The sequence below is a fragment of the Prinia subflava genome, chromosome W, assembly GCF_021018805.1.
Source record: "Prinia subflava isolate CZ2003 ecotype Zambia chromosome W, Cam_Psub_1.2, whole genome shotgun sequence".
Classification (NCBI taxonomy): Eukaryota; Metazoa; Chordata; class Aves; order Passeriformes; family Cisticolidae; genus Prinia; species Prinia subflava.
In genome coordinates, this window is record NC_086282.1 from 1923694 (window position 1) to 1937179 (window position 13486).

Genomic DNA, 13486 nt, shown 5'->3' on the forward strand with positions numbered 1-13486 from the left:
AAAGAACCTCCTGCAGTCCACTTCCTGCCCTAGGGCAGTAGCAGAGAATTTTGTCATCCTTGGCAAGAGATAGTGCAGTTGATTATTGATTGTTTCAGCATTAGTATGGTGTTGAATATTTATCTGTATTGAGGAGTCCTCATATTTTTTTCCAGACTTCTAGCTTCTTCTTACAGTTATGTTGAATTCTAACTCATCTTCTGGCTTGCTTCCTTTCCATCTAAGAAAAGTAACTTTTGAATTAATATGTGCATGTATTCTCTCCTCTTATATAGGTCGCTATGAAAGATGTTGCATTTTCAGTTTTGTTCTTAGTCAATTATATTTGCACTTGGTCTGCTTTCTGAAAAGTGAATGTTTCAGTTGAGTATAAAGCTAATTTTGTTGACAGACTGGCTATCAAATCACTCAGCAAAGAGTTCCTATTGCAGTTAATGGAAGTCTGTCATACAGTCTCTGCATAGACAACAAGATGAGCCAGATGGTGACCAAAACTGTGAGGATTAAACAAATTCAGTTGGAGCAAGACAGTGGAAAAAGTCTCCATGATGACACAAGGTGCCAAACCCTAGTGGACTTGAATAGGGCTGGTAGGCTTGGATTATTATCCTATTTTTCTCCTTCTTTTGGGTTAAGATGGGTCTTTAAAGGTAAATAGATGACAAGAAACAGGCAAAAAATAAAAACAGCTTTATGGCTCTCTCCTTGAAAAAATAATTTATGAAAATGACTGTTACACTTGAAACAGATGAATACTTGGTTTTTTTAATGGCCAGTAAACCTTTCCCATTTGCTATTGGTTGATGGCAATTGGCAGTAGCAAGTTAGAAATCTCTTGGCTCCAGTTTGCTCAGAACTGTCAGTCACATGGAGCCACTCAGCTATTTAAGCTCTGCACTGTATGTGTTGTTAAAAAAAGTAAAATGTAACAGATCTAGTGAATCAAGTTTGTGTAAGAAAGAGCAGCTGTTGGAATCTGTTGGTGCATGAATCAGACATTTCTTTTAATTATTAGCTTTGAAGAAATGTAGATTTTCTCTTTTAACTTGGAAACTGTAAATGGGGTGATCCAAAGGAGTGCACAACATGGGCAGCAACTGGCTGTCCTAGCCTAACTGGGATGAAGTACTCTGGTGTCCATTGAAGCTGAGGGCTGTAGCTGCTCAGATTCTTTGAAAGCTACGTCCTGAAGCTAAAAACTAGACTATATCTGTTTACAGTTCTGCCTGCTCCAAAATTGGTTTAAGATAAATAAATTTGCATCTGGAACCCAATTGGCTTTAAGTGAGAGTCCTTTTAGAGAAAGGCAGAAGAAGAATGGGTCCTTCTGATCTGCTTGTCATCAAAGGGTGGAGGGTTGCCTGCAGTTTGTCTGTTACTTTAAAAAAATATCAGGAAAAGTTTTCATAGCAATCAGTAGCTAGGCCCATTGTGACAGTTACTAAATAATACATGAGGGTTGTATTATATGTATTTCTATTTTTTTTTAGGAAGCCCAAGTTCTTTCATGTGTTAGCCAGTTGCACTCTCATATGCCAAGATCAAAAGCTATTGTTGAAAATCTCCTGTCTCTTTCCCTGATAGGTGTCGGTCTCATAGAGGTTGTCATGGAGCCTGATATGTGCTGTGGGGAAGAAGCAGCTGCAGCAGTCAGAGAGCTTCAGCTCATTCTGCAAACACTTGGGAGCAGCCAGGCAGTCATAGGAGGTACTGAGGGGAGAAAGGCATGTTCCCTTGTCACCAGTAGTTCTCTGCATTTGCAGGAGTTTTGCAGCTTCTGGTTATTTTGCTCTGTGGTTGCTTATAATGCATAGCCCTTTCTAGCTGTTGTTTTTACAATCCTCAGAGTCTGTCCTAATGTTTGCCATGCTTATAGGCCTGCCTTTGTCTGCAGAGCTTTGCCATGCTAGATGTTTCCTCACACAGTAATTTTACAGGATAAAGCTAGGCAGGAAGAAATGTCCTCAGGGTTCCTGTGGTGCTTCTCCCCGTCTCTCTCCATCTTGCTTGCCACAGCACTGCAGCACAGATCTGTAGCAAGGATTAATTGTAGAGTATGGAAGAGACAAAGAGACAAAGTAGTGGGAGCATGGATTGTCTTCTAGGTGTCAGGTCTCAGCTAATCATAAATTGATGTAGGCAGTAAACTTGTGCTGGTGTCATGGATGAGATGGAGTAAACAACAGCATGTACAGAAATGGGTGCTGGAGTTAATTTTAGCCAAGATTACCTATCTTTCTGAGATAACTTCCTCTTGCAGGAAACGTTGCTTCTGGCACCAGCTCTTTCTGTAATTTTAAGGCCCCAATTTTCACAATAGGTGATGTGCAGAAGCATAGCCTGCATTCAGCCTCCTAACTGGTGATTCTCTCTCATTAATTGTAAGATTCAGATCATGCCGTTTTTCCTCAGTCTTAAAGTTACCAAAATTTACAACCAGCCCATGGTTACAGGTAGCATATAGCAGACATCTGCTTAAGAATTTAAAAGTGATTTCAGGCATTCATCCCCTCTACACATATCCACAGTTAGCAGCTGCTTATTAATGTTCACAGTGTAAGCTATATTTTTGCCTGTGACAGTTGGCCTCACTATCTGGCAACAAATTCAGTCCATTATACAAGTGGATGTCTCCTGGAAAACTAAGTCAGAGTGGTCCATGCATCACACAATAAATGGGATCAAATAAATGTTGACTACTTATGCAACTTTAATTTAATATAGCGGGAAATAACAATAGCTAGTCATTATGTATTTCTCTGAATCTTTTCTCACACAAGTGTCCCACATGTCAAATAAGGCACAGTTGTCAGTATTAAGCAGCCAGTTTGGATGCTTCTTCGAGGGACTTCATGGGCATACATATACACAATCATTTTTCACTACTGAATTGGCCCTAAGATTGCCATTGGAATTGAAGTGTTATATCTTTTATCACAGGGAGATTTCTGACTTTATATGAGAATCACAGTATTGGAAATATTTTTCTTCCAGGATAGTTAGCTATAAAAGTATTTGGATTTTTTTTTCTTTCTAAGTAGAGGTTTTAGGGGCTTTTGCATGTACAGTGAAGACGTGCCCAGTTCTATCAGATGTTATTTCATTAACAACAAACAGATGAAAAGATGCTTTCATTGTAAAGTGAAAGAAAAGTAAGCTGGGCTTAAAGAAAAAAAGGCCCTTTTTTCTTTTTTTTTTTCTTTTTTGAACTTTTGCAGCCTGGGTCTTTTGCTTATGCCTGATTAAATTCATTGTCTGGTCACACTGACACCTACATCCAAGTAGAAACAGGTCATGTCTCGAAGCAAGGGCAGGACAAGACTATTCCTCATTTGGAACAAGTACAAGTTTCACCCCAAAGAGGGAGCACATGCAAAACACTTCCCTTGAAAGAGATATTGGGTCATTCCAGCATCTTTGTCTCATTTGTATGTCTGGTAAGGCTCTATGAAGACAGAGGAAATGAGTGTGCTGTCATCCGACCTGCTTTTACGAATTGTACCAAAGCCTCGCCAGTCAATTTAAATCTATTGACTGGAATGGGTTCTGAAGCCATAGTGTCATCACAGTTTTAACTCTGAGTCATTTTGCACTCTCATTTATAGTTCTGTAATATAATGTATCAAAACAGTTGGCATTTTTATCTGTATTTAAAATAAAAAAAAATTAATAAAACACAGGGAAAGGCTACAGATGTTCACTGTGTAATATGGAGAAAATAATGTTTCTTAACATTCCAGGATGTAATACAACCTCTCCTGTTTGTGTATTCCCAGCAGCTTATAACTGTGGCAAGCCTTTTCTTCTGAGAAGAGATGTCTTTAGAGGGACAATACTTAGAAAGATACAATTATGATTTCCTTGTGGTTGAGTCATTAAAAATTTTTAAGGACATTGGTCCATTTTGGACTGAGAGTACATAATGCTTTTATATAAAACTTTGTACAGTTTTTGGCAGCCAGGGACATTTCGGGGGGTAAGATTGCAATTTCCTGAAGGAGAGGAAGAGAACTACAAAAAAATCCACTGCTTCTCACATTTTGTCCTTGAGCTGTAAATTTCCAAGAACACCTTAGTAAATCTGTTCAACATAACCTTAAGTTCTTGTGTTCCATGCTAGGGTAGTATATATCCATCAAATTGTAATTCCAAAAGGTATTTTTGTGCTGCTTTGAGAGGAATGGAAGCTCACAATCCACCACTTTGCTTGTCTAATTCTGCCATTTATTTAAGAGCTGTGAATCAGAAGCTCTTATCACTGTATGGATTAGAGGATCTGTGCTGCACTGCACCATGCAGTTTCTGAGATGAATTATGAGCAATAATTTAAAACTATTTTGAATGATTCAAGGCAGTGCCTTGAGATGGAATCACAAACAGAAAGCTATGATGAAGTGGTTGTTACTCCTTTCTGAACATAGAGAAGTCTGTTATTAAGGCGCTGCACATAACATGCAGTTTATTAATGCATGCCAAGGTTCTTAACTCTAGTGTACAGGGCAGGCCGTTCTGTTAATAAAATTTCCTGTTACAGAGGATCAGCTGAGAGTGGATGCCAATCATCCTGGAGAGCCTTATTGAGTGAGGACTGAATTGAAGAATATCAATCACATACGATTTCTGGCAAAAGCAATAGGTAAATAGTGGTTGCTTCATTATAAGAGCATTTTAGGTATTTTATGTGGTCTGAGATGAAATGTGTCAGGCTCTTGAATGCAGTAATTGGCCTTAAATGCCCTGGTGAGCTTCACCTGGGTGTCTCCTCCATGTGCCTTGCCTGTGGGTACAGGAGTTCCATTTAGGCTCATGCTGGGACCTTCAGACCTTGCCTGAGTGTCTGTGTCACAGGAGTGGCAGTTTTCAGTCCTGTCTCCTGACAGACCTTGGACCTGTTCTGTAGTCTCGTTCCCAGTCCTATCTCAGGACTTAGCTCCTTCTGCTTCTCCCTGAGCTCTCTGAATGGATCCTGGATTCAGCTCATCCCCTCACCTCAACTGGCACTGTCAGAGGACTCTGTTAGTAGCACCTACTCCTGCTCACGCTGTTCAGAGTGCTGTGGGACTGCATCAGACCATGAGAGCATGGCCTGGGCTCTGGTCACCCCCCACTCCTGGCTTATCCCTCTTTATGGAGTAGCCCCACTCTTGCTGCTCCCTGACAGAATAAAGCTTAGGATGGGAGACTGGGAGGAGCAGGCATGTTAGTCTGCAGGGTTTTTGCAGTAAAACCTCTGCCTACTAGAAGAACGAAGCAGTTGGTGCAGTGTCTAGCATGTACTAAAATATGGTAGCAGTGGTTTTGTGTCCTCCAGTGGAGATGATTGCTTTCCCCTGAGTATGGTGTGCGATGTGTGTGAAGTTCTCATGCAGCTTGGGTATGAGGAATAAAATGCTGATTGTTACATCTCCAAAAGAAAGCTGAATTAGGTGACTGCAAGGTCACCAGGAATGTATGACTTGACTGCAGTGCCTGGGAGAAAATGGTTTCCATTTAAAGGAAATGAAACCAGATGAGGAAAACACACAAAGAAAGAAGCCGTGCTGGAGAGACAGTGACTGATAATTCTGCCTATAACTACTGCTGTTGATTTTATTAAGGTTAAAACAACAAAGTCTTCCATTATGGCGTAGCAGTGAAAAATTAAATAGTGGAGTGCACTAAAGCTAATAGTGTAGTCTAACAAGCTTGCTCTTTTTTCTTTTGTTAATGTCAGATTATGAAATACAGACACAAATTGAAGAACTTGAAAATGGAGGGACAATTTTGAATGAAACAAGAGCCTTTGATTCCAAGCTTGGGTGAGTTTTTATTTTGGAGGAACACAGGAATAGCTGCTTTTGAGTGCCCACATATACCTAGTGACATGATCAGGAGTTGTAATATAATGTTGCTCAACTTGTGTCTTCTAAAGCTAATGTTCACAAGTACAGTCTCCTCATAGGGAGTAATTTAAGGCTGAGGCTTTTTCACAACAGATTGTGTGCTGTACCAAGCAGTGTCTATGAGAATGACTGCCCTCTTACATGCACTTATTCTTTGAAGTGGTTTTAAGAGGCTCTCCTAATTTTCATGAGGGAGAAGTTTTGGGTTGTGGTTTTGCCATAAAACTAGTTCTGTGATGTATCTCTTACCACATCTTGTTTTGTTTTTATTTTAGGTGCACAGTACCAATGAGAGACAAAGAAGGCAAACAGGATTATCGGTATTTTTTTAATAGACTTAGCATTTCACAAACTGAGAATTTACTAAATTTCTGAAGTGTAGCCAGTGTAATAAGGATGTAAAGTTAGTACAGTGAGTATGTGTTGGAAGTTTACCTTCCACTGGAATGGGCAGAGACCTATCAAAATCCCTGCTAGTCTGAGCAGTTCAGATCTGGATTCGTGTCTCATTTCTGGTAAAACCTCTAGACCTTTCCCAAAGACTAGGCTGGGAGTACTTCAGCGCAAAGTGGGAAAGTTGAAGGTTTACTTTATGGCCAGTATAAGTGTATTCTTAAGAATACCTGACATAAAACATCAGAATATTCTGAGTTCAGCATTGCACCTGCTTTAAGTAAATACAGAGGGAAACAGTTTTCAGCTACCAGGCCCTGCCTCTCCATGCATAGATTCTGTGATCACAGATCACAAACACTGTTTGAAAATCCTAGCTTCTATTGAAAGGTGTCAGCATTTTAAGGCAAATTTCTACCTTGAAGTTCTTTGTAGACCTAATGAAGGTGCTACCTTGCTAGGTACTTTGCCTTCCATAAGTGTGAGATGACAATCACTGAACCATAAAGTCACCCAGGAAGGATTTAACTGTAGGGCCGAGGGGACAACGCATGGGTCCTGTTGGAAAGCAGTGCTGCTGGAAATGAGTTCTGAGGCAACACTGCAAGGCAGCAGCACAGCTGCTCAGGGCCATCGTAGTGCCAATCCTCCCAGTAGTTCCCTAGCTTTGCATCCCAGAGAGAGCTTCCTATTACTCCCAGAGTTCACTTTCCAGCAGGAGACTTGCAGTTCTGCAGGAGAACTTCCAGAACCCCTTAGCTTTGTCAGTTCTGTGTTCCTGTTACATCTTATATTCTACCACTGATCTAGCTACAGCAGAGCAACAATTTTGAAAACATCCCACAAACTTTGAATTTAAATCTGCCTTTTAGATTATGTTTTTGTAGAAATGCAGCAGTGATCATTTTGTGAATTCTTTGTTATGGTAGAGGCAGGCATGAGGCTTATTTAAAAAGACTAATTTTAAAAAATGCAAAAGAAGATTCGTTAAAACCTAGACAAAGCTGATGAGTCTAAGATATTTCTAAAAAAGACCATAAAGATTATTACTAGTACTAAGATTATGAACAGTATTGAACTGTAAACTATGTTTTTTAGGGGTTTTTGTGTCTTAGTGCTGTACATTATACATTATTCTTAAAATCTGTGTTTAGGCAGATTTTAAATAGAAATCATTATAGCCCAATGCCCTTTATTCTAGTGGTTTTGAACCTCTCATTTGATCATGTAAGAGTGAAGTTTCTGCTTCAATTGCAGTTATTTGAGTCATTTGAATTGGCCTTCTCTTTAAGGGAGCCTTTTGTTCTGTGATAGCACCCTGCTGAGCACAGTAACTTTGCTTTTAGCACAGCATGAGATTTCATCAAGATTTTTGAAGTTTGGTTGGAAAAGGTTACAACCTGCCCAGATCACTCCTGGCAGTTGGCTGTCAATCCAAGTTTTTCCCTGCCGGCCCACTCCCATTTTTCTCTAGGTCTGTAATTTATGCTTGATGCCAAAATGAGTGGGCTGTTTCCGTATCTTTCACTGGTGCTATTGGGACTTTTTATTATTATTTTTGGTGCAGAAGTGTTTGAATTACCCCTTTTGTATTATGAGCTCTTTAACAATTGGTGGAAAATTCCTGAAAAATAGAGGCTTTGCAACAGTTTGGGGCCTGATATCTTTCTACTTACCAGTGATATACCAAGTCATTAATTTTTAATATTTTGTTTAGTTGAAAGGGTGATACAACTTTCAGGGAAGTATAAACTTGTGGTATAAATTTTATTCCTTGTTGTTCAGCTTCTGAGTGAAAATAATTATAAAGGAGTTTTTCTTCATTTTTACTAGGTTCATGCCAGAGCCAAACCTTCCCCCATTGATTCTGTATGATGCAAAATCTTTGCCAGCTAATATGAGCCATCAGCAAGTGATAAATATTGATTGGATTCATGATAGACTTCCTGACCTCCCCAGTGTGAAGAGAGAAAAGCTTGTTGAACAGTATGGGTTTCTTCCTGAACACAGCTTCACCTTATTGGTAGATCTATTGATCAAGTGCTAAAATAAGCCTAGAAACTTCAAAGTTGGACGGTTCTTGAAAAGATTTACAAATGTCATATTAACCAGCTGTCAGTCCTTATGAATATTCTAACTTGGAAGTGTGTCCAATGCATACTTCATACCATGGAATGGTGGAAAAAATGAACCAGACACAGTGTGCCAAGAAATGTTTCTCACACAAAGTGCAGTTGAATAACTGGTACTTAATATTGATCTTGTCTGTCTAGACATTGATGCACCCCTGACTGACTGCAATAAATGTACAGCTTCTGGATACAGACCCTTGTCTGCAACTGTCTGCTCTTCAGCTCTGGGCCTGCTGCAAGCCTGGGCACACAGACCATATTTAATGAACATGAATCAAAATCCAAAGTCTAAATCTTTCAGCTTCATGTGCTCCTTGACCTACCTTCCACATTATTGGAAACACTCTCCCTCCTTCCCCCCAGATTTATTCTTAGAGAAATATTCTAAATGCTTGTACAGTATCAACTGTGACCTCATAGTGCAGTTTACTAGGGATAGGTTCAGAAGAGGGGATGAGAAGGGAAACGATGTGACAAATACAGTTATAAATAAGGAAGTGACACCAAAATCTCATAACTCTCAAAATTATTCTAGAGGACTATGAGCTTTTTAAATGCAAACTGTCATCTCTCTTTGCCAGTGATAACTTTGGGGAGGGAGTTAGTACACTCATGCTAGATTAGACATTTCACATACCCAGCTAAGCTAGGAGAATTTCCTGCTTTGGTAAGCACTGTCATTAGTGGAGAGAGAAGGAAAAGGACTTTTTCAGAGTGAGATTCAGAGCAGAACTGTAAGTACTTTAATTTGTCCTCTGGAGGAGATCCTTTCCTTTGACTATAAATGGAGAGCAGTGCACATAACTACCTCATATCCCTTCTTTGTATGTCTGTAATTTAATACACTTGTACATAGGCTGATTCTACAGGAAGAAAATTATTCTGTGTTCTGAAGGAAGCTGTTAGGAAAACTGCTTTTGTGCTGCTGTGCCATTTTAGTGAGTTGCAGACTGTTTGGTGGGCAGATGCGTCATAATTCTTATCAAAGTCAAGACTGCAGTCATAGTATTGAGAGCTGTCAGCAGTTCTTAGCTTTCTATTTCACTGCATAAGCTGCAAAACATGATTTTGCGGCCAGTATTCCTGTCCATGCATGCATTTTTTCACATATTTCTAAAATATTAAAATAAACGTAAGAGTAGAAAGGGTAGATAGGTCCTGCATCCTTTTTTTCTGAATTTTTCTACTTTTTCTCTGTAGTGCGTTGGTCCTGCCAGCTGCTAAGTACTACAGCTGCTTGCTCATCTTCCAAGCCAGTAGTACAGGGAGATTAGGAAAAGCAAAAGTAAGGCTCGTAGTTTGAGACAAACACTTAAGTGAAGGAACAGATTAGGGGTGTTGGGAAAGATGAAGTAGAAAGACCTTGCAAATATGGTGGTTTAGATTCTGGGAGTCTGAGTTCAACAAGCGAGATAGAAATGAAAGCATGCTTTGAAATTTAGGGTGTAGGGTACAGAGCCATCAGCTTGTGAACAATGATATGCTGAGCTGAGGGCCAGCTCCCTTGATTAAACAATATACTCCTGCTAAGCTGAGGGCCAGCTCCCTTGATTAAACAATCCCCTTCTGCTTGCCTTAGGTGATGGGACAATTCTATTGGGTGTAAGTAAATGTTGTTATCTTGTATTAGATTGGTTGGTCCAACACAGACTATTCAACTTAGAAAGATATTTAATGTACGGTATTCAGAACCTCGCTCTCTGTTCACTGTTCCTGCTCTCCTGGCCTGCTTTAGCTGTGCCTAGCAGCTACAAGCAAGGCCCTCACAATAAACCACGTGCTACCCCTGCTACTTTGCTTATAGAGATACTTTGTCGCCGACTCTACCGTCACGGAGTTACTCCTTCATAGGGGAAAACCTAAAAATGATGCAAATACAATCACTCATCACTCCCACAAGTAGACTGATGTGCTGCCAGTCTGCAGCCAATGACACTGACTACATCCCCCAAAATGCCCTTCCCTCAGTTTTCCTTGTTGAGCAGGGCATGAAATAGTACCAGTTTGGGTTGGCTGTTAGACTGTGTCCCCCACCTCTCTTTGTGCTTATCCTTGGCCTATTTGCTGTGGGGGACAGAGTAGAGAAAGAAAGTGCTCCTCAGCAGTAGCCAAAACACCTGTGTGTTGTCAGCATTGCTGTGGTCACAAATCCAAACCACTGCACCCTCTTTAGGACATAAACTCCATGGCAGCCACACCCAGGACAGTCACTCCTCTCACTTGGCATCAGCCCACCTTTTGTGCATATTAAGTTGCTGATATGGGTGGCTTCTGTCATCTCTGCCAACTAGCCCTATATATTTGCCTCATTAACTGCTCTTCCTTTCAGCTGTTCTCTGAAATCCTTTATTGCCTTTGCTTTTCCCTTTTTCCTTTGTTCCTTTTTACGATGTGTAACACAACTAACGAGCTCCAAGCTGAAATTTGGGATTCAGCTTTGTCTTGGTTTGAAAGACAGGTATCTGCTAGGAAGGGAGCAGGACCTCCCTAGAAATGGAGAATTCAAATCCCCTCCCTCCAAATTATTCTAATTTAGAAAATTAAAGGGGCTTTCAGACAGAGGTATGGGGATAGGAATAACAGTTCTTTACTAGCATATATGACAAAAAAAACAAACAAACCACAACTACAGCATTAGTAATAAACAGAACCAGGAACCTCGAGGGCTTTCTTTCACAAAAGCCTGGGGCAGTTTGATCTCGGTGCCCCTGCGGGACTCCGAGAGGCCAAGCTGGAAGGGTGGAAAGTCCCAGGCTGGTGGATGAGATCAGCTGCGCTGGTAGCTGGAGCGGCAGGGATGTCCCAGCAGGGCAGGGCAGTGCAGGGCTACAGAGTAGCAGGAAAGCCTCAACGCTCTGAAGAAGCAGTGGCGGTGGGGGCAGGGCCAGAGAAGGCGAGCTCAGGGTTCCTGGGTGCACGAGCAGATGAAGGTAGATTTCCCAGGATGACACGGAGTGATGACCATGAACTCTTCCTGCAGCAAGTGGCAGCCTGACTGTCCTCCCCAATGCCGAGAGCAAAAGAGACCAACTGCCCCCCCCCAGCTCTGTCTTTTACCTTTCCCAAAGCTCGCGTTATCTCCCCTCTCTGAGGGAAGCTCCCAGAGACCCAAAACAATAGGTGTACCCTTGTGCTGCCATCTCCTTCAACCACTTTCTTTGTTTTGGTTAAGCACTGTCCTTAAGTTTGCTAGCAACTTATGGGAAAATTCTCTAAGTGAAAAAGAAGCAAATCTAACCCTCAACAAGCTTGTAATAAGCTAATGCATCCATTTGAATGCATGAAGCAAACAAGTTCTTCGTTACAGGTCTCTTTTTATTGTGCATTAGAATGTCAGCCTGCACACTCCCCACCAGAGCTGCTTGCCTGTGCACTGGGACACCTGTTAACCTTAATTCATTGGGAAGCGCCGTGTCTGTCGCTGCGTTCAGCTTGCATCAGAGGCTGCATGGGATTGCTGATAGGGCCGGATGCACACATCTAATGAGCATTCCTTCAGGTCAGAGTGCCCAGGAGTGCTCATTAAATAAATGGCAGTTGTAGAGGAATGGCTCTAAAATGCAAAGTGTGTTCTGCACCAACTCGATAGAGGAAGATTTTATGCTGAAGTTACAATCAAATATACATGCACCAGCATGCAGGGGTTAGGGTGAACTTATGCTTATTTTTAGAATTCAAATCATTTTACAAGAAGCTTCAGGAAAAAGTTTGAACTTTCTTTGACTGGTCTGCTTGTCTACTGGATGTTCTGGGGTTTTTCCCCAGACGGTCTTGTACATTTTTGCAGCAGTTGTTACCTCACAGTTGGTTATTGTAGGAACTGTGATGGTGAAAATGGGAATAACAAAGCATCAAATTACATTTTATTTGTGAACACTGAAGTAGTTTTCTTCTTTAGTTCTTTGGGAAACATTATTGGTCTTTAAAAGAATAAGTTTGCATTACAGTCCCAATGTCCCTAAAGATTGTACCCATGGTATTCTGTAAAATAAAGTATTGTTTTAAACTTGTTTAAAAGGTACTTGAAATCACTACACCACTAGGGTTTTTTACATCTCAGTGCCATGAAATTATCATTTTAAACCATGTTTAAGAAAGAAATTTGCATCTGATTGAAATATTGGTATGTCAAGTTTCGTGCCAGTGAGACTTGCATGAATAAATTACAGCATATTTGGTGTGTAATGGAAGCACAGAGTGGCCTGGATCACAAACATGGTGCTACTATTCCAGATTTCTGGTTTTCTTTCAATGAAGTTTAGAGTATTCAGAATGAAGAGAGAACAGGCAGTCAGCATTCCTGTGAATCCAGCACATTGGAGAGTGCAGTAGTTTTCAGCTCACATTTGCCACAAGGGACAGGTCTGTGAGTGTACTGGTAGTTGGAGTGAATTTGGCAGGAAGAAAGTTTACCAAAATGTAAACCAAATTAAAGTCAAGTAGTGCAGTATCTAGAAATTGAAGCTAATCAAGTTATGTCTACATTTCTTTTAATATAACAAGAAAATAAGAAAAATGTTTCATTTCTGTCAGTCATTCTAATGTTTTGACACTGCCTTACTTATTTCAGTCTAGCATTACTAGGTTTTCCTTCTCTTTGGCTACAGAAAATGACAGTCACTTAAAAAAACCCAAAATGAAAAGCAAGGGAATTTTGGGGAATGTATCTGGTTATGTGTGCACAAGTAGTGAGTATGGGGTTCAGAGACTTGGTAGCATATGTAAATCTGTCTCCCTGAGTTTTCCTGGGCTTTTCTGCACTTGCTGCCTGGAAATCATCTGATTAAAATGCAAAGGCTGCATATGTTTGTCCTTGATTTTTCAAAGGCCTGGCAGCAGGATCAGAACTGTAACTCCAGCCAGGCTGTAAGTATCCAGAAATCTGGATGTGCCCACTGCTAGGGATACATTCTGTAGCCTATACATGATGGAAGTGCTGGATGTGCTGTGTCTGAGCTGTGTATCTGCATTCAGACTTGGCATCTCCAGAGATTATTTGCCTGTGCATAATGCTGTAGCTAGACCTACTCTGCCTGGAATGTTTGTAAAAACTTCTGCAACATTTGTAAAGAAACCAGC

General features: G+C 40.7%; 1 pseudogene; it reads left to right on the forward strand.

Annotated features, from left to right (window-relative positions):
* The window catches only part of LOC134563404 (glutamyl-tRNA(Gln) amidotransferase subunit B, mitochondrial-like), an 83598-nt pseudogene that overhangs the window by 48901 nt on the left and 21211 nt on the right, over window positions 1-13486 (forward strand).